A 21,058-nucleotide genomic window follows, 5' to 3' on the forward strand; every position below is an offset into this window, starting at 1 on the left:
TCAGAAAAATGTCTGACTTCGCTATATTACCCTATTGGAGGTGGATTGTCAGGCTAAGTCCACCGTGGCTTATTATCAAGGAATTCCCTATCGCTGACATTTTATTGCTGGAGTACCAGCGATATTCCAGCATTTCGCCGCTATCGCTGGAATTTTTATCGCCATGGAGATAGCCGTTGATAATAATGCGCTATCTTAGCGATAAAATCTAGCGATAGCCGGCGATAACTAAAATCGCGCTAAGCGATATTTATCGCTGTCAGTTGATAATATGCCCCCGAGTCTTTGTAGAAGTTCTTGTAGTCCTCTCAGGCTTTTGCAGGCTCAGCAGCATGCAGAACGTAACGACTTTGGTGCAATTGTCGGGAATAGGTGAGCAGGCCAGCAGGGTCGGCGCCAAGTCAGTTGCTTCTTCCTCTGGTCTTGCCTTTCGCAGGTCTTCAGTCCGTCTTCAGTACTTCTTCTTCTTTTGGGGTGGCAGGATCTGATTTCCTGGTGCTAGGTCTCCCCATATACTAAATTTAGTGGCGTTAGTGGAGTGTAGGGTAGAAATCAATAGGCTACTGACCCCTGGGGTCACTACGCCTCCTATATGACCGCTTTCTGTGGGAACTGGGCATGACCCTGTCGCAGAGTTCCTAAGTTTGCATCGCAAAGATGCACACTCTGAAATTTCGTATCCACATCAGGTACCCTACCTTAGGGATGGAACTAGCCTGAAGATGAACATACCCTCTCTGACTACTATGTTTTCCCGCCTGTCCAGACGCCATATGGGCCCTGGGCAAGGGGGTTGGCATCCCTTCCTGTGAGGGAAGCAAGATTCGCATGCCAAAGGCGGTGGGCTCTTTGAAGCTCCCTGCCTTGGAATGTTCATTTTCAGGTCATCCTGGGGGAGGGGGTGTAAACACCCTCGGCCCAAGCAGACTTTTATTCCTGACCTCCCGAGAGCAAAGGCCTTCATTCCTGGGGGTCAGAAACTTGTCTGTGGTGGCAGGCTGGCTAGGACCAGTCAGTCAGCTTACCAGTAGTCGGTAGGTTTGCAGAGGGGACCTCTAAGGGGCCCTCTGGGTGCATGTATTAATAACCCCATCAATGGAATCAGTGTGGGCTTAATAATACAAGATGTTTGATACCAAACATCTTTGGTTTCAGTGAAGCCATCTTGTAGTTATGGAACTTGTTTTTGAACAGTGGAGAGTGGAGAGGTGTGGTGCAGCGGCCAGGGCAGCTGACTTCGTAGCACAGAGTTCACGGTTCAATCCCCGGCTATGGCAGAGGCTTAGCTCAGCGCCATGTGACTCTGGGCAATAGCTCACTTAATTTCCACGATGGCCCCCAGTGCCTTGAGACCAGTAAGGGTGAGTAGTTTGCACTTTACAAATACGGATTTAAATTTTTTTGTTATTTAACAGTACCCAGCCCATGTACTTAAAATGGCTTCCATGATCACTTGTACTGGCAGTAATTGAACTGACCCGCATAGGGGCATATCTGCAGGTTTATGGGCAAATATACAAAGGCCAGATGATACGGAGAGGGGGACAGGCCAGGTAAAACTCTCGCAAACCTGCTCGGAGCCCTGCGCAATGCCGCATATGTCACCTAGATCAGGGGTGGCTACCAGGCCTTGATCAGGGATCCGCCAAAACTTCTAGATAGATTCACCCAGTTCTATTCCAATCTTTACACAACCAAACACAACCAGAGGGCCTGAAACCCTTCCTGGAATCCCTCAAACTACTGTGGCTGAAAAGGGGGCAAAGGAATTATCTGGATAATCCGTGTACATTGGCAGACGTAGCACAAGTCATATGAGGCCTTCCGTCCGATAAAGCCCCTGGTTCTGACGGCCTAATCACTACATTCTATTAAACTTATGCCGAGGAGCTCTCCTCATACCTCACCGCAGTGTACAAGGAGGCGCAGTCCACTAGAACCCACCTGCCCCCTATGCGCGAAGCTATTATTATTATGCTGCTTAAGCCCTGGAAACCTAGCGATGAAGTAGACTCCTACAGACCACTTTCTCTTATAAATGTAGGAGCTTATTTACAAGGCCCTTGCCCCAATTTTGCGTAACTTTTCTCATGTTAAAAATGACGCAAAAGTGGCGCAAGGGCCTTGTAAATATGCCCCGTAGACGTTAAAATGTTCACAAAACTGCTTGTAAATAGACTACAGCCTCTGCTACCACTAATCGCACGCCCGACCAGTTGGGATTTATTACTGACAGATCCACGGCACATAATCTCTGCACCTTTTTCACTGTCCTTCATTATCTACACCCTAATAAGAAAGCAGCCACAGTTTTTTTAGATGCCACAAAAGCGTTTGATTCGCTCGAGTGGGGTTACCTATTCCCAACTCTTGTGAGAATGGGATTCAGCCCCTTATTTCTGGGCCTCCTACGCCTATTATTCCGGGCACCTTCCGCTAGAATTTGTCTCAACTGCATGCTCTCCAGCCCTTACCACATCACTCGAGAGGTTTGGGTTTCAGTACGAGGGGATTGCTAATCTCACTATACGCAGATGATATCACGTTAATCAATCAATCAATCAATCAAGGTGTTTGTTAAGCGCAACTACTCACCCGTAAGGGTCTCAAGGCGCTGTGTGTGTGGGGGGGGGGTTGCAGGTTCCAGTCCATCAAGGAGGGGGTCTGTCGAAGAGCCAGGTTTCGAGGTTTCGTGCGAGGATGGGGAGCGATGTTGCCTGTCTGAGGTGGAGCAGAAGGTCATTCCAGGCTCAGGCCGTGAGGAAGGAGAAGGAGCGGCCTCCCGATCTGGTCTTTCTGGTGCTGGGGACTGCGGCGTAGGAAGCTCGGCTGATTGTAGGGTCCTTTGGAGTGCATGGAATTTGAGTCGGCTGTTCAGGGATGCTGGTCCGGTGTTGTGGAGGGCCTTGTGAGCGTGGGTGAGCATCTTGAACAGTGGCAGCTCCACCATGGCCACGTGGGGGCTTCGTCCCACTGCTTTCTCACAGTGCGAGAAGGCAGAAACATAAAATGGTAAAACTCATTTTATGTTACTGCTAGTCGCACTGCGAGAAAGCAGAAGTGCCTGGTGCCTGGTTGAGGGCGGGCGGGCGGGTGGTCCTGCTCGAGAGCAGGGGGGAGTGGCTTACCCACTGTTGTGGGTACTGACTGTTTGGTCGGCCCCAGGGCCAAACAAAGCAGTCATGCGCACTCCTCCCTTTTCTCTCTGTAGGCTGCTGCATGCTGCTTGCAGAGGTCCGGACCACAGGGAGCACAGCACCGAATAGCAGAGAAGCAGGGACTTTTGAGATGGCCACCTGCAGTCTTTCGCCTCACCACTTTCCAAGTCCACCAGCCGCCACTGATCTTGAAGGTGACTCTAGTTTTGATGGGGAGCCAGTGGAGTGTGCGCAGGTGTTGGGAGATGTGACAGTGTTTTGGCAGGTTGAGGACCAGTCTTGCGGCGGCGTTTTGGATGTTCTGTAGCTTGCGGGTGAGGTTTTTGTTTATTCCATTATAGAGTGCGTTGCCGTAGTCGAGTCTGCTGGTGACCAGGGCATGAGTGACAGTCTTTCTGTTTTCGAGGGGGATCCATTTGAAGGTCTTTCGTAGGAGGTGGAGGGTGTGGAAGCAGGATGACGAGACAGAGTTGATCTGGCGCTCCATTTTGAGCTCTGAGTCCAGAATGATTCCCAGGCCACCAGGTGTGGTTCCAAGCGTCTGAGTTTGGGCCCATGATGAGTACTTCTGTTTTGTTGGTGTTTAGTTGTAGGCAGCTGTTTTTCATCCATTTGGCTACGGCTTCCATACCTTCTCGAAAGTTGTGTCTGGCGGTGTTGGGTTTGTTGGATAAGGAGAGGATGAGTTGGGTGTCGCCTGCTTATGACACAATGTTGAGTCCGTAGGTTCTGATGATGGGGGCGAGCGGAGCCATGTAGACATTGAAGAGCGCAATAAACTCCGGTCTTTCATAATAGCCATGGTATGGGCGGACAAGCACGGATCTCATGGGAACTCCTTACACTGCCTCTATCTCAGGGTGGGCTGGGCGTGCCAGACTTTCGGCTGTATGCCTTTTGTGCACAAGCACAATTTCTACAATTTTGGGGTCACCCTGTCCCGTTCCAACCGCATGCTGGTGTGGAGATGGATGTGGCGGAACTGGTCCCCTGGTCACCCTCCAAGTGGCGATATACCAGGCATACAAAGGACCACGTGATGGAGTTGACACAGTTGAAACCCTGCGATGGGCGTGGGAAAAACATCAAGTTCGAGCCCAACTATTAAAACTGTTAGCCCCTTCCATCCATCTGGCGCATCATCACAAGCTCCCTATGATGTCAGAGGGCGCCAACAGATCTATGGCAAGAGGTTTAGGCCTACATACCTTCGCGGATCTATATCCAGGAGATACTTTCAGAGATCCGCCGGAGGCCTCAGCTGTGAGACCTGGGTTATTCTCAGAGCTCTTCTTTTATTACAGACTAAGGGCTACCTGCAAGCAAAATATATGCAACTGTCCCCGTTCCCCCGCCCACATTTTCAGTCACTTAAAAACATCATAAAGATGAATTCCCCTTGCAGGCTCATCTCGCGCCTCTGCTGTAATATGCAAAATACTGCTCCCATAAACCCCCCTAAAGCGATCCAGGAATGGAACTCAGACCTACAGGTCCCCCTAACCAGTGGACATTTTGCTGTGGGCAGCTTACTGTCCTATCACTTAACTATAAATTAAGTTTAATCTATTTTAAATTCCTCCATCGGTTTTATAGAAGTCATATCCAGATGTATAGAACGGGGATCAAGGCAGATGATAGCTGCTGGAGGTGCAGTTTCAGACTGGCCACTTGTATTCACATGGCATGGTATTGTACACGGCTGGCAACATTCTGGGCCAAGATATTCACTACAATTCATGATATAATCAGAACACCAGTCGACCCAGAGCCGCACGTTGGCCTACTGGGCTATGTGAGAGACACAGCGGCGGAACACAGAAAACTGCATGCTATGCTATTGGCCTTTGCAAACGCAGAGTAGCCATATACTGGGGCAGGAAAGATGCTCCCACATTAGAAGCCTGGCTGCGGGATGTAACCTTCGGTCAGACACAATTAACAACTTTCTGGGAGCTAATGCCAACTGCATCTAGGCCAAAAGACATATGGGAGCGGTTGCTGTCATGGGCCCGTTGACAGCAGGGGGCGAGGGAGATACAAGCAAAATAAACTAGTCTTTCGGAAGCATGCCAGAAATGTAGTATATCCGAGGCATAAGCAAATTAAGTGGTATATTAACCAAGTGGTCTTCCTTTGGCTCACCATGTGGATTGAGGCTCATGGTGCCCCCGTACAGGTGGGTTGGAGTTGCTCTGCAATACTTGTAATACCATTATAGCGGTGGTACTAAATGTATGGACCTGAATAAGATGTTGCCTTGTGTTGTATCCATAGCTACAACTGTAAGATATACGCCTATCACCTGTATTTACAACTGGCTGATTCTACTGCCTTGTGTTATGTTTGTTGTGTTGAAAATACCAATAAACAAAGTTTAAAAAAGAACAGCTGTGCAGCCGCATGCTTCCACCCATGACACTGACATGGCCGGGCCCAACCAGAGCCAACCACAGCAACCCGGCATTGACTCCCAAGTACAACCAAGGTGAGCAAAGCCCTCTGAGCCCAACACTGCAGTGAAAGCCCCCACTATGGGTACCTGCCGCTATCAAAGACGGCTGCACGGTAGGAGGACATTAGAAGTATCTACTGATGCTGCTTCTGTGTCAAACAGTGACTGAGCTGCGCGTGGCACACTGAGAGCTGACTTTCAATGTACTTGTGCAACATGTATGTTCATGTAGACTCTGTCAGATCATCCTTCACTAGACTTGAGTCAAGCTGATGCGGTCCGCGGTGTCGAATGGAATGAAGTGAGGGGGAAACATAATATGGATCCTGAGGCAGGGTCACTTCAGTGACCAATTGTGAGTGGGAGGGGCCTGATGGAGTAAAATAAGGTTTGTTCATGACTGCATGGAGAAAAGCCCATGTTCAGTTTGTGGATGTTCTCGCAACACTGCCCTGAAGAGATACAGTCTGCAGGTTTTTTTATAGCTCCTTGCAGCATAGAAATGTACGTAGTAGACGGCCATGCGCAGCACTGCCTAGCGCAACTACAGGGTATATTTTGTTGATGCAACATTGTTCAGGTGAGTTACCGATGCAGTTTGTAGATACCTCGCTTATGCATTTTGGGCATAGACCTTCAATGAAGTGTTCCAGTAATGGCTGTTGTTCTTTGTCGTGTGTGTGGACATTCCAAGCCATGGTAGCTGATGACTGACTGGAGAGGACTGACCACTCAGGTTGTGTCTTCTAAGAAACATCTAGTTTGAGCTTCAGATATCAGATTTCTACACAACATATTTTTGGCAATGGGTTCCAACAGCAAAAGAGTAGCGCGATCATGGATGCAGTCCAATAAGAAGATGGAACGTGGGAGAGGTGTGGCGCCGCGGCCAGGGTGACTGACGCTGGAATCTGGGGATCACGGTTCGATCCCCAGCGCCGGCGGCAGGTTAGCCCAGCACCATGTGACTCTGGGCAATAGCTTGCTTAATCTTCCCGACGGCCCCCAGCGCCTAGAGACCCTAACGGGTGATTGTGCGCTTTACAAATGTGGATTATTATTATTATAACGTGCATCTATAAAAATACACTGTGTGAGTGCAAGTTCTTTGCAAAAAACACAGTTGATGAACAGAATGTAGAACAATGTCATACATTCACCCCCGTACAAGGATCTGGGCCTAAATCCATCGTTTTTTTGCACTCCACACCACCCTGGGTTAGACACTGGCTATATGCAAATCAGCTCTGACCCTGTGCCTCATGGGAACAGTCCAGTCCGAACTACCAAGCCATGTCTTACCCAGACCGGAATCAAGCATCCAAGGACCGGTTTCTGGCTATCAGCCTGGATAGCTTGACTCCAGTGGTGTGGAGAGCCTGGGACTCACGTCTGAGCATCCCCAGCCCACTCGGGGTGAAATTGCAAAAAACACAGTTGATGGACAGAATGTAGAACAATGTCATACATTCACCCCAGTACAAGGATCTGGGCCTAAATCCATCGTTTGTTTGCACTCCACACCACCCTGTGTCTAACCCAGGGTGGTGTGGAGTGCAAAAAAACGAACTGCAAGTTCTGACATAAAAAAGGGTTCATACCTGATTAGGTCACAGTGCAACCAATTCTTCCCAGCACAAACAAATTCTTCCCAATAAAACTTCTCTTGTGCTCAACGGCAGTTTGCCATCTCCTTTACAGCGACACACGGTTCAGACGTTTAGTTGCTGCATATCCACTTTGAGCTCATGAGCAACAGCCACCTGCAAAGACTGCGAGACTCACAGTGCAGGTTTCGGCACTCAATTCCTGGTGTCCGCATCACAGCTTTGTAGCTGTGTGGGTGACTAGGTGTCAAGGAGCCACGTTTTGAGCAGTTTCCTGAAAGTTAAACAGGTGGGAGCTGCTTTGATATTTATAGGCAGACCATTCCAAAGTGCGGGGGCTTCTGAGGAAAAACAACTGCCCACCATTTAACTCTGATAACTGGGGCAGGAGACCATCATGTTGCTTTTAGATCGTAAGCCTCTGCTGGATACGTACCAGGTAAGAGATTGTTTAACCCGTTGGACGCGGCCGTGATTCTGCGACTGTGCGGCACTTCTGAAGAGTGGGCAGGTTCATGACGGCCCCCAGCCGTCATCAACACACGAACACTGTGATGCATGTCGGCTGGGGGCCGTCATCAGCATGGAAGGGGTTAAGATGGCAAGGACCCGAGTTAAGCAGCGCCTTAAATTTTTTGTTTTTTTTTGTTTAAAGTTTAAAAGAGTTTATTACATTTATACGATCATACACAGCTGTGATGTGCCTACAACCCGGGGGCAGGCAGCAGAAAAAGGATCAACAGTCACTTTCTAGCACACAGCTTAATTGCTGACATCCCTGGGGCCCGGCAGCGATCTTAATTTGTCAACAAATCATTATAAAGGTACTGTAACAATGATATGCGGGTTCACAAACACGCAGTTTAACAAATACGTCATACTAGAACCATCCTACTTATAATTGAACTTGTTCCTAAACACCCTCCCCCCTAACTTTCGTCTGCCTACATCTGTCCAAAGTGTGACTTATGGTTCTATACCTGTTTGGCTGGTGCTGTCCAAATGATAACGAATGTATTTAACCCATACAACATTGTGCACTCCCTGAATCCAACGGGCCCCTCATAGTCTTTTGGCTGAAAAGTTTGAAAAACACACTGCACAGCGCAATCACATCCAGCGAACCTGATTCAGTCATTTGCTGCTAGCCAATGATCCACACCCCCCGCCTCCAACCACGTTATATATGGTTCCCAAATATCCACCGGAAGGGAACGGGTGGGCATCTGTTCCCAATATCGTGACAGTTGGTCCTTGCAATAAGTGACCGAGTGCAACCAGCTACTAATCTGCCTAGCTCTTTTCCAGTGTACCGCCACTTGCCGCTTGGCCAACAATAGCAGCATAGACACCAACTTACGTGTTGCACTCGGTATCTCTTGGACATAACCCAATAGTAAAACTAGCGGTGTAAACGTTATCTGGGCTTTTGTAATGTCACTAATGTGCCTGACCACCTCACCCCAAAATCGGGCTATCAGACTACAGGACCAAGCCAGGTGTATGAATGTAGCTCCCTGATTTCCACATCTCCAGCATCTTGTGTCCTCCGAGATGCCCATACGATGCAGCTGTACAGGCGTGCGGGACACTCTATGTAAAAAGTTGAAATGTATTAACCTAAGCCTGTAATTCGGTGATAAGCGCTCTAGCTGAGAGCAGCAATATATCCACTGCTGTTCCGTGATTTGCGTATCAGTATAATTTTTCCAGTTTGCCCTCGAGGTGTAGGATGCTATGGGGGATGTCTTTTGCGTTTCATTGTATATCCGAGTGATCAGTTTCTTGGGAGATGGATTAGACAGGATATTCTCTAGCGCTGGGAGAGTCTGTGGTTCTCAGGGGTAGTCAGCGTATCGCGCCCTGCAAGCTGCCCTAATCTGATAAAATAATAATGCGTCGGATGCCATAGGGGTCTGCTCCTCGCACATGTTGTGTAGTGTCAAGAATGTGGCATCTGGGGGGAGGAGCCTAGCTCGCGACCGAGATGGCCGCGCTTTAGCTCGGCTCCGTTCGCCCGCCTGGGTTTTCACATTTATCCTGTTGTAATCCTGCCCCGGGAAGCCCTGTTTGCTGAGTGGTGGTGCTACGACGCCTTGCAGGCACTTACCTCTTGTTCCGGTTATCCTGGCTGCTGTGGATCCGGTGCAGTGCCCCCGATTGTGTTGGGGTGTCGGAGGCGGACTGGCCTGGATCTTCTTGCCGGCTCCCGGGCCAGACGGAGCCTGCGGATCTGCCCTCCGGGGCGCGGAGGAGGTGGTCGGAGGGCCGTTGTTCGTGTGGGCCGGAGGTCCTTCCTGGCCGATTCCTGTGGGGAGGAGGCCTATGGTGGAGGCGCTGCCTTCCGTGGTCGAAGCTCCTTGTGTGTCCGGCTTGCTCTCCCTTTGTTCTCCGGTCCGGCCATTTTGATTTTGCCGCCCGGACTCGGAGAACGGGACCGGCGGCGTTGGGTGGCCGGCGAATCCCTTTCTTCTGGTGGCCTCCCTTCCTGCCCGGGGTGCTCTGTTGCCGGTCAGCGGGACTTTGTTTGCCTTACTGCCGCCCCGGCGGAGATTTACAGCCGCGCTGCCTTGTCGGACTCTCAAAATGGCGACCGACCCCGAGTGTCTTGACCGGGCCTGGGCGAGCGCTGGGGGCCCGCCGCATGGCCCGGGTGCCGGATACTGTGAAGGTTTTCCTACACTTCAGGAGTTACTGGACACCCTGCTCTCCTGGCGGCTCTGTGTGACCGCGCCTATCCTAGCTTCGGAGATGGTTCCTCACGGCGGGCCTCCTGGGCCCCCACGGCCAGATGTGGTTGTGCCGCCGCGGGGTGCGGCTGGAATTATCCTGGCGGAATTGGCCCCGGCTCCGACCGCGTCTGCTGCTGTACGGAACTTGATGGCGCCTCCTCCTCCTTCGCTACCTTCTTTTTCTCGGGCCCGGGAGCTGGATTTTACTTGGCCTGGCCTTCATGACTCTCCCGCTTCCTTTCGGTCGCTGCTGCCCGGCGATGTCTCCTGTGCTGGCCCAGATGGGTCGGTTCTTCTGGACATATCCTTGGACTTGTGCCTGCATCGTTTGCTACACTTCGTGACTTTCCTGGATCGTCCGTGTTCCACTTTACGTGCCTTTTCCGGACTGCCGTTGGATTTTCCTGCTGTCTGTCTCCTGTTCTTCGTAACCTGGTCCTCGCTGGATCGGACCGTTTCCACTTTGGACAAACAAGGACAGGGCTGATGTATATTGGCATCTGTGTGCGGTAGTCTTGCACTGGTTTGGATGGTCAACCTGTCCCGGTATGGTTCTGTGTGATTGACTGGTGCCCCTGGACTTTAACCCGATGTTCTTTGGCTTCCCGGGGACTTGGCTCCTCGACTCAGGCGGGTGGCCGGGTGCGTTTACTCCTGTCTCCCGGCCCTCCCCCGTGTATGTCTGTGTGTGTTTCCCATCCCTCGTTTCCTTCTCTTCCCTTCCCATTTTTGTCTTTGTTTCCGACTTAACTTTGCTCCGCTATATTTCGGGTTCTAATTAGGGCGACAGGCACGCTGCGGGGGGGTAGGCCGTAGCCTTCTGCAGGGGTGCAGGGTGGGCTTTAGGGGTGGGTTGGGGGGGTCTGTCTGTATTGGGGGGTCTTTTTCCTCCCTTATTTCCTCTTTTTCTGTTCTATGGCTCTTGTGTGTTCACTTTTTCCGGGACTCCGTCTCCTCCTGTATCCCCCTGGGGAGTTTCTGTGACTTTCGTATTCCGGTATGTATCTGATTGTAGCTCGCTGGGTAATTCGGTATCGATTTTTGCTATGTCGCTTGCCGGACTCTATTATCCTGCTTTCACTCCTGGGGGTGTGTGGTTTGGTGGGAGTCCCTTCTTTCGTTCCCTTTTTCCCTCTCCCCTTTTTCCTCCTTTATGGGGGTCCTTTTATTTTGTTGGGATGCGTATCGTATTGTCTTTTATTATGTGGGCCTTTTTGATCATGTCTCCTCAATTTGGGTGGGGGCGGCGACGGGTAGGTGCGGTTTGATTGATGCCATTGTCGTTTCTTTATATTCCGATTACGTTTATACTCTTTGAAAGCTATGTTGGTATGGCCTCTTTTGTCATTCTGTGATCGTAAGATGGCGGCTTGCCGCGGCCCCTCCCTGGTTGTTTTTTGCACGGCCCATGATTCTTCTGTTTCCCCACCCCGCTTTAGAAAATTAACCTTTTATTGTCCTGTTCTTGCTGATTGCTCGATGCTCTTATTGTTTCTCCTGTGCTCCTGGTGACATATCCTGTTGAAAATTTGTTTTTCATTTATTACGTTATCTACCATGTGGTGGCCAGCCCTCGTGGGTTGTAGGCCCGTATTTGTGAGCTTTCTTTGTACAATAAAGGTTTTCAAAAAAAAAAAAAAAAAAAAAAAAAGAATGTGGCATCTGGAAATAGATCCCTGCCCGCCACCAGACCATGCGCTTCCGCCCGCCGAGTAGTGGCCTTATCTACAAGCGGAGTCAGCAGTGGGTTTCCTCCCAATGGCATGGACGGAGCGTACAATTCCTTTATTCCTGCACGTTTCGATATGCTACGCCAAGCCCATCTTGTCGCTTCAACCGTGTCTATTTCTTGCTGTGGTCGCTTATAGGTCTGGTACACTGCCGCATTCAATGGGACTGGTGCTGCTCTATCCATTTCTATCGCTACATGCGGTTGGAATGGTGTTGGGTGCTGCCAGAGGTGCAGAAACTGCGCCTGTGTGCTGTACGCTGTACGCATAGAGTTCAAAATCGGGGGCAGCTAGTCCCCCCTGTGTAAAAGGCAGCGTCAACAAGCTCCAGGCAACACGCGGTGCAGCGCCTTAAATTTAATTTGCTTACTCACTGAAAGACAGTGGAGTCCCCTGATGGAGGCAGAAACAAGTTGGAACTTGGGAAGATCAAGAATAAGTCTCGGCGTTGCATTCTGCACGCTCTGTAACTTTTTCATGTACTGTTTTTGGAGCTTGACATGAAGTCCATTACAATAGTCCAGTTAGGGGAGAGTTAGTAATGTAATGACTGTTTTTCTTGAAGTAAGAGGAATAAAAGAAAGGATCTTCCTGATAATTCCCAGGATGGTAAAACTGGAAGAGAAGACTGAACTGATATGCTTATTAAAATTCAACTTATCGTCTATAAGTATGCCTAATTTGTTCCACTTTTTGAACCAGAATGGGGTGTGTTCCTAGCTCGTTGGCCAACAAGGTGGGCTCCAGAAATGTGGACTATTTCCAAAGAGCATGACCTCAGTTTTATCAGAGTTCAATTTAAGGCAATGCTTGTTCATCCAGTAGCTAACAACTCTCATACAGTTAAGAAACTGAGAAATAGTGACATCTACAATATTAGAGACCGGCACAACAATCTGCGTATCGTCAGCGTAAGAAGTGGGGGAGAACATAAAGGATCTGATATGGGAGGCCAGTTCGGTAACATATATATATATTGAAGAGCAAAGGGCTCAAAGAAGATCCCTGAGGGAGCACACGAGGAAAAGAGAGGGACTTTGATGAGAAATTCTCCAGCATGACTGAATGATCTCTGTCCATTAAAAAAGACTGAAGCAAAGCAAGAGCTTTGTTGGTAATGCCAAGTTTTTTGAGATGATCAATAAGAGTGGCATGATCAACAGAGTCGATAGCCCCAGTCAGGTCGAGAAGGATGCGTTCTGCGTTGCCTCCTTCGTCTAGGATGGTTCTTATCTCATCTGTGGTCTTTATTAGTGCCGTCTCTGTGCTATGCTCTACCCTAAAGCCGAATTGTGTGGGGTCCAGTAACTGATTTACCTGAATGAACTGTGTCAATTGGGAATGTATTCATTTTTCCACCATTTTTGGTAGAAATGGTAACCTGGAAATGGGGTGATAGTTTACTGGGTTATCTGGGTCGTGTTAGACCTGTCAGCCCTTTGGGTGGTCCCTCCTATTATTTATTTATTTGTGTCCCCTTTCTGCCTCTCAATTCCTTTCATTTTTATGTCCACTGGAATTTGTAGGTGTTGTCCTAGGGGTTAGGTACTCCTTGACCCTATAGTTTTTTTTTTTTTTTAGGCCTAGGTGACTCCTACAATGGTGGAAACTCAGTCACACAAAATGGTGGCTAGTAACTGCCAAAACTGTTTACCTCAGGGGCTGGGCCACAGACACATATGGGGAATCTAGAACCTTCTGGCCTGTTCTGGACACTTGAAGCTAGGGGTATAAAAGGCCAACTGTAGGGCGGCCATTTTGTCATTCAGACAGAGACAGCTGGACTACAGGCTGTGGCGCTAGATGGGGTAGGACATTCAGAGGGTGGACTTCTTTTTAAGGGTTGCCTCCTTACTGTAAACACCCCCCCCCTTTTCCTGCAGACCTGGCCCTGTTAGACTTCGTTCCGGTTGACCCTGGACAGAGTCTGCTCGAGTTAAAAAGGTCTAACCCCTAACTCGGGGTGAATTTGAGAGACTTTGAGGAGTGAAGGGGCGTGGAATTCAGCCCCGCTGTCCAGTATTGAAGATTAACTAAAACTTTGAGAAACTCTGTAAGACTGGTGATAGGATTGAGGGAATTAATTATTTCTTCCCCCCCCTTGCTCTCCGTGCCCACCTGCTGCCTGCGCTTGGCCCATCAAGTCTCCCCTAACCTTCACTTAGTGGCACGGCTGGGAGATTCTTCCTCCGCTAATGGTAACCTTGGTGAAGAGAACCGAGACCCCTGAGGTGTGTTCCGCCTGTCCGTCAGCCCGTTTCTGACTGGGAGATCAAGGACAACTGGGGGCTGCTGTGGTAGCGTAGCGTAGCGGAGCGGGTGGCCGGCCTAGGCTCAGGTGGCGCGGCACTGCGCAGGCCCGGTGCAGTGTTCACTGTCCCTGAAGGGGGCGGAGATTTGGCCAGGAGAAACCTGCGATCACGCAGGTCCGGAGAAGGGCCACTGAGCACTTTGGGAGAAGGGGGTGGCCTCTGCCTAACGTCGCTACTCTCCCGCGCCTGCTCAGGGACGCCGTTTACCAGAGAGTCGACGGAGACGGCTCGACGAGGAGATCGGCGGAAGAGAGAGCATCGGAGCCATAAACCCAGTGCGACCTCCCTTCGGTGCCGGCTTGATTGTCACACGGCCTGGCCTACGAGGGAGGCGCCACTGGGGAGAGAGAGTCTGGTAACGTGGCCGGAGCAAACCAAAACCCTGTCGGCTTCAAGAAATAAAGTAAGCGGAGGGGGGCTCTTGGCTGGAGGGAGGAGAAAAGGGAAGCTGGGACTACATCGGGACACCAGTACTGGCTGCAAACTTATAACTAGACTACAGGATACTCCCCGAGGGATGTACTGCGACACCTATATGTCCCCATAGAACCACATCCTTCGGTTTGCAGTGCTTCCCTAATTGTGTTAGGTTAAATTGCCAGAAACAGAACCCCGAAGTCAATGCTGAGTCTGGGCTAATAAAGTGTGGGGCTGTAATTGACTTGACACAGAACATTGTGGGCCCGAGAGGAGAGAGTGAGGGATCCCACGTGTCTAATGAGAGTCCAGAGCAAGTTGGATAACTTGATTAAGTGAAATAAAAACTTCTCTGTCTTCGTTCAGATTCCTAGCTGCTCGCACTGTGAAACAAGTGTGCTGATACTGGAACTGTGCTGAGAACCTGTGTCAACCTGATTGTAATATTCTTGAGACCTTAGGGGTAATGTACAGCTTTGCCTACCTGCAGAGAGACTAGACAAGATCTGAGAACTTTTCTAAGAACGTAAAATGTATGTAATGTTTACTTAATTTGCAGAATATGTCACTCAGTTTCCTTTCATTTAAAAATGAGAGAAGGAGATATTGTAACTGACAAATGGAGTGTGGTACAATCTAATCATTGAAAGTAAAGTTATGCAGAATATTGATACTGAAAACTGCTGGAAGCTATAAATCTGACAAAGAGTTTTATAAAAACAGACCGTATTTTTCTAAATTGGTGTAGTTTCATTCTTTTCTAGTGGCTGGGCGCTGTGTTACTGTAAGGGTGCGACGCAAACTTAACACTTGTGCCTTCGGGATAGACCTTCCTACTTTGTGCCAAGCTACTCTATGTAGTCTGGTAACCCCAGGTCTACCAGGTCCTGATAAGGCTTCCTGAGGAGTTGCAAAATGGAGGACTTTTTCCAAAAGTCGGGAAAGGCCCCGGAGCTGAACATCCGCTTAAAGATGTTAGGGGCATATTAGCAAGGTCCTGCGATAATTATCGCTCAGCGCTTTTAGCGCGAGGATAATTATCGCTGGCAAATGAGGGATTTCATCGCCGACATAGCGTGCTATCAGCAACGCTGATCTCCCAAGTGATAGGAATCCATGCGTTAGCTGGAAAACAGTGTGATTATCGCTGGAAATCCAACGATAATCACACTGCAACCAGCGAAACCTTGCTGAAAGGGCAGGGTGGTCTTAGCCATGTAATCCACCTCCCATTGGATTACATGACTAAGTTAGGTTACAAGCAGGCGTTAGGAAAGTTGCGTTAACTGTGGTTAGCGCTACTTTTTTTAACGCTCTGCTTGTTTGCGTGCAGCTTGATAATTGGAGAAATGTCGGTTAGCGGGGCTTTAGCAAGTTTATTTATAACCTGAAAGAGTTGTCTAGTAGACTGCTTAGAGGCTTCAATTTGTTGAGTTTAAAAGGTAGATTTTTCATTGATGAGGGATGCCTTATACTTGGCAAGGGAGATTTTATACATTTCTTTGTCAAAGGGATTGTAGTTTGATCTCCATTTCCTTTCAAGCATTCTACAATTTTGTTTCTCAAGACAAAGTGTTTCTGTGAACCAAGGTGCGGACTGTTTTGATTTGTTTTGGCCAATATTTTTATTAGGAACAGCTTTGGAAATGGCAGAGTTAAGCCAATCGGTATTGTCAGCTGTAACATGATTTGGGTCAAGTAATCGAACGGGATCAGCTTAAGAGAGATATTGTCGCAATATGTCAAAGTTGGTTTTAGTCCAGAGATAATGTGGAGTGGGGTTAGAGTCTATTCTCCTGAATTGAATAGGGGAGTAAACAGTTAATTCGAAGACAATAGCTTTAAGGTTGGACCATGGAAGCGGGAGACACATATACTAAGGTACACACAAAAGTTAAATTAGTCTACTTTGTATACTACTGATTGATTCCTTTTTAACATAGTTTATGTTAGTTGATGTGTGACTGTGTATCTATCTGCGTGTGAGTGACTGTACAGGAGTGTAAGTGGGAGTATGGGTATATGAGGGTGTTTGAGAAACTGTGAGGGTGACTTGATGGCTGTGTGAGTGGCTGTATTGGTGAGTGGGTGTGTCAGTGACGGCATGGGTGGATAAGTGTCTGTGTGAGTGCTGTATGGGAATGTGAGTGGGTGTGTCTGGCTGTATGGGTCAGTGGGTGTCTGAATGGCTGTATAAGTGTCTGGGTGTGTACGTGGCTGTGTGGGTGAATGAGTGGCTGTTTAAGTGAGTGCTTGGTTAAGTAAGTTGGTGTGAGTGGCTGTATGCAAGAGTAATGGTCTCCAGGATTGGCTGTATACGTGAGTGAGTGGTTGTATGGATGTGTGAATCGGTTTGTAAATGATTGTGTGGGTATGAGTGAATAGCCGTATAGGTGAGTGGCTGTTTTGAGAGTCTATATGGGTGAGTGTGTGTGTGTGAATTACTGTATAGGTGAATAACGGGGTATGTCAGTAGCCGTATGGGTGAGTGTGTGGCTGTATGGGTGAGTGACTGGTTGTATGATCAGGCTGTGTGGGTGTGTGTGTGGCGGTTAGCGCGATAGCTTCCTGGCGCTCGGCGTACATAAAGGCAGCCATGCTGACGCGCAGCGTCACCACGCAGCGTCATCACCGGAATGTCGCCGGAGTTTCGCCAGAGTTAAGCCCGTCTGTGCCCGTCCGGGCCCAGATGGGCTTAGGGCATGCCACTCTGCAGGAAACCACAGCCCATATAGAAACCACACACAGGTACTCTAGGGATACCTTGCTGTCTCTGCGCGCTCCGAGAAATCTTGGTTGTAGCTTCCAGTGGGTAGAGGGTTCCCCGTTTGCCCAATGCTCCGTATGTACTGCTGGCTTTTTGCCTATGGGTCGGTATTCGCTTTCCATGGCATTGCTTAATTGCAGATCCTTACCCTGCCATGCCACGGAAATTAACTCCCTGATTTTAGATCATAATCTGGATGCCCTGTTCCTTACGGAAACTTGGCTGGACTTCAGTTCAGATCCAGATATTGTTAAAGTCCTTCCACGATATATTATGTATCACCTGGACAGGCCGGACGGGAGAGGCGGAGGAGTGGCTATAATATACAGAGATGAATATGTATGTAAAGCAAAAGACTGCAGCATTAATAACTCGGAAAGCTGTCAGTTTTCCATACGCATATCCTCTACCATCTCTTTATCTGGCCTACTCGTGTACCGGCCTCCCGCAACGTTAGGTAATTTTGTAGACTCCTTTATGGAGGCAGTGATACCATTGGCTGTCGCATCCTCCAATTTTGTTGTCCTTGGGGACCTCAATTTACATTTTGACGATCCCTCTGATAATGTAGCAAGAGACCTTCAAAGTACGCTGGCTGCACTCGATCTTCAGCTTGTAAATGTCAGTAGCACCCATCAGAGGGGTCATCAGCTGGATGTGGTTTTTGCTAATTTTGAGAACTTGCTAGCCCTCCAGCCGCTAGCGCTTCCCTGGACTGATCATTACTTAGTCTCTTTTAGATGGCAGCTGGGGAAGTGGAGAAACCCTGTCCCTAGGCAGCACATAGTGGAACGACTCTGGTCGAGGCTGCCAGTGGATACTTGGGTGGCAGAATTATCTAGAACTTGTCCTCCTCCTGCCACAGATCCCATTACCGCTGATCAACATATAGGGAATTGGTTGACAAATTCTTTGGATTCACTAATTCCCAAAAAGAGAAGGTCTATTAGAGAAAGAAGAGTGGCCTCTGCCCCCTGGTACTCCCCCGAACTCAGGATTCTTAGAACTCTTTGCAAGAGATTAGAACGTGCATGGAGAAGGAAGCAGACGGAAGACTTTAGATCAGATTACAAGAGAGCGATGAGGAAATACAAAAATGCGCTGAAGAATGCCAAAAGGAGCTTCTTCAGTGATAGGATCGAGAAAGCAAGCAACTGTCCAGGGGAATCTTTTAAAATTTTTAAGGAACTCTTGAAGGCCCCTGTCCCCCCAGTTGTTCACAATAACCCCCAGGAAAAATGTGAAGAACTTACGGGTTTTTTTCACTCGAAAATAGAGAAGATCCTACTTTCACTGCCGACGACCTCCCAACATCCGGAGCTGGACCTTAGACCGGCAATATGCCCTTTCTCAGAGGAAGAGGTCACAAACGTCTTGAAGGGGATGAAGAGTGGGTCCCCTAGTGACCCAGTGCCCATGAAATATCTTAAATTAGTGGCAGACTCTTTGTCCTCCCCGCTGTCGGATCTCATTAATCTCTCACTTTCCCAGGGCACAGTACCTCAGAGATGGAAAGAGGCGGTGGTAAAGGCATTACTGAAGAAACCAGGTTTAGACTCTACTAACTTGGCCAACTATAGGCCGATTTCACTTCTGCCCGGCTTTTCTAAAATTGCCGAAAAGTTGGTCAATCGTCAGCTTTCCCACCATCTTGAGTCCCAGCATCTCCTGGGAGACTCCCAGACGGGCTTCCGCCCTGGTCAGGGAACAGATACAGCTTTATTGGCTGTAGTGGAGGAAGCTAGGAGCATTCTTGATTCAGGAGGATCAGTGGCAGTGATCCTCCTGGACTTGAGTGCTGCCTTTGACACCGTAAGTCATCAGGTGCTCCTCCAACGACTGTCAGAGGTTGGCGTGACAGGGCTGGCGTTGAAATGGCTCGAATCCTTCCTTTCTAATCGTTGTTACCAAGTATGGGAAGGGGGAGAGCAGTCAGCCAGGTTCCCTCTTCAATGTGGAGTTCCGCAGGGCTCATCTTTGAGCCCTACCTTATTTAATACCTATATGACTCCGCTTGAAAGAGTGGTCGCCCCTTCAGGAGTCAAGATCATCAGCTATGCTGATGATACACAGCTGGTGGTGGGGCGTACCCAGTTGGCGGAACAACCTGAAGTCCTTCATGACTGCCTTGCCAATGTTCATCGTTGGATGTCCCACTCCGCCCTCAAGCTGAATGGGGAGAAAACTGAGCTGATGCTCCTGGGAAAGTCCAGTCCCTCTATTATTGCTAGCTGCTGGCCCCGGTCTCTGGGTGATCCTCCATCTCCCAAGAAGGAGATCAAGACCTTGGGAATATGGCTGGAGGAAGACTTGTCCCTGAGGACTCACGCCAGGAAGACCGCAGGGGTGTGCTTCGGCCTGCTTCGGTCAGCTCGCAAGGTTTTGCCACTGCTCCCTGATTTAGCGAGGAAGCTCCTGATTCGTGGCTTAATCTTGTCGAGGCTTGATTATGGGAACGTGGTGTTTCTTGGCGCCCCCGAAGCAACTCTGAAGACCCTCCAACAGGTACAAAATGCAGCTGCTAGAGTGTTGATGGATGTCCCCAGAAGACATTCAGCTGCCCCGGCCTTGAAAATGCTTCATTGGCTTCCCGTTAGGGAACGGGTGAAATTTAAGGCGCTGTGTACGGCCCATAAAATTCTGCATGGTAAGGGCCCTCCGCTCCTTGCCCCTATGGTACGTCCCTATAAGCCCACACGTCTACTGCGGTCGGACCAAAGACATCTCTTGCAGTCAACCAGAGTAAAGAGAGCTCGCTCTGGGGGAGGCGGTTCTCAGTGCAAGTGGCGGCACTGTGGAACTCCCTTCCTTTTAAGATCCGTTCAGAGCCTAAGATCCTACCTTTTAGGAAACTTCTGAAGACCTATCTGTTTCCAGTGTAGTGATAAAGTGCGCTTCTTCTTGTTCTGTACTGCGCCGGGATGCCCCTGGGTAACTGAGCGCATTATAAATTTTATATAAATAAATAAATAAATAAATAAATAAATAAGTGGCTCTATCGATATGTGAGTGGGTGTGTAAATACTTGTATGAGTATGTGAATGGGTGTGGGAGTGGGCGTATGAGAGGTCATAGGAGGGTATGAGTGGGTGTCTGAGTGGTTCTGTTGAGGTCATCAATGATGTCATTTGAGGTATCCTCAGTGAGGTTACTGACCATGTCATGAGTCATGTAATATGTGAGGTCATAAGCAGTGCATTGCAGGGGTGTAAGATACAGTTAGCTCAGGTAACTATAACTGCTGAATTTCTCTGGTTTTGTACAAGTGAAACCTGAGCCTATGACTTCCCTGAAACCTTTGTTTTTTTAAATGAATTTCTACAGTTTTTTAAATTTTATTTCCTAACTGTAACTGCTAACCTTTGACACTGAATGTGTGAGTGTCTCAGTGGGTGTATGAATAGGTTTGTAAGTGGCTGTGAGAGAGCATGGGTGGGGCTGTAAATGGGTATATGAGTGTCTCAGTGGGTCTGTGAGGGACGAGGCAGGACGAGGAAGCTAAGTTCAAACTCCTGTGTTCCCTGGGGGGGGGGCTCTCACTGTTTCTACGCCCTGCATCAGCGTAATGGAGCCCATAGGTGGACTTGGAAAATTGAGTTCGGTAGATGCAGTCTGGAACCGATGTATGCTCCGCACGTAGTAATTGACAACCGGTAGAGCATAGGACTCTTCTCCCGGCTGTTGTTTTACTGTGCTATCTTTGACATGAGTCTCCACCTCAAGATGCTGCGTGTGGTTGTGGTGCACTGCCTTCCCGCCAGGAATCCCCTCTGCACGCTGGCGCCCCCTCCCTGAAAGAATGGCACAGGTCTAGACATCTAGTGATTACACGGAAGTCGGGGACTTGGAACCTGCACTCCCTTCAGGACATTTACACTGT

Source organism: Lissotriton helveticus, chromosome 12 (assembly GCF_964261635.1).
Source record: "Lissotriton helveticus chromosome 12, aLisHel1.1, whole genome shotgun sequence".
Taxonomy (NCBI): domain Eukaryota; kingdom Metazoa; phylum Chordata; class Amphibia; order Caudata; family Salamandridae; genus Lissotriton; species Lissotriton helveticus.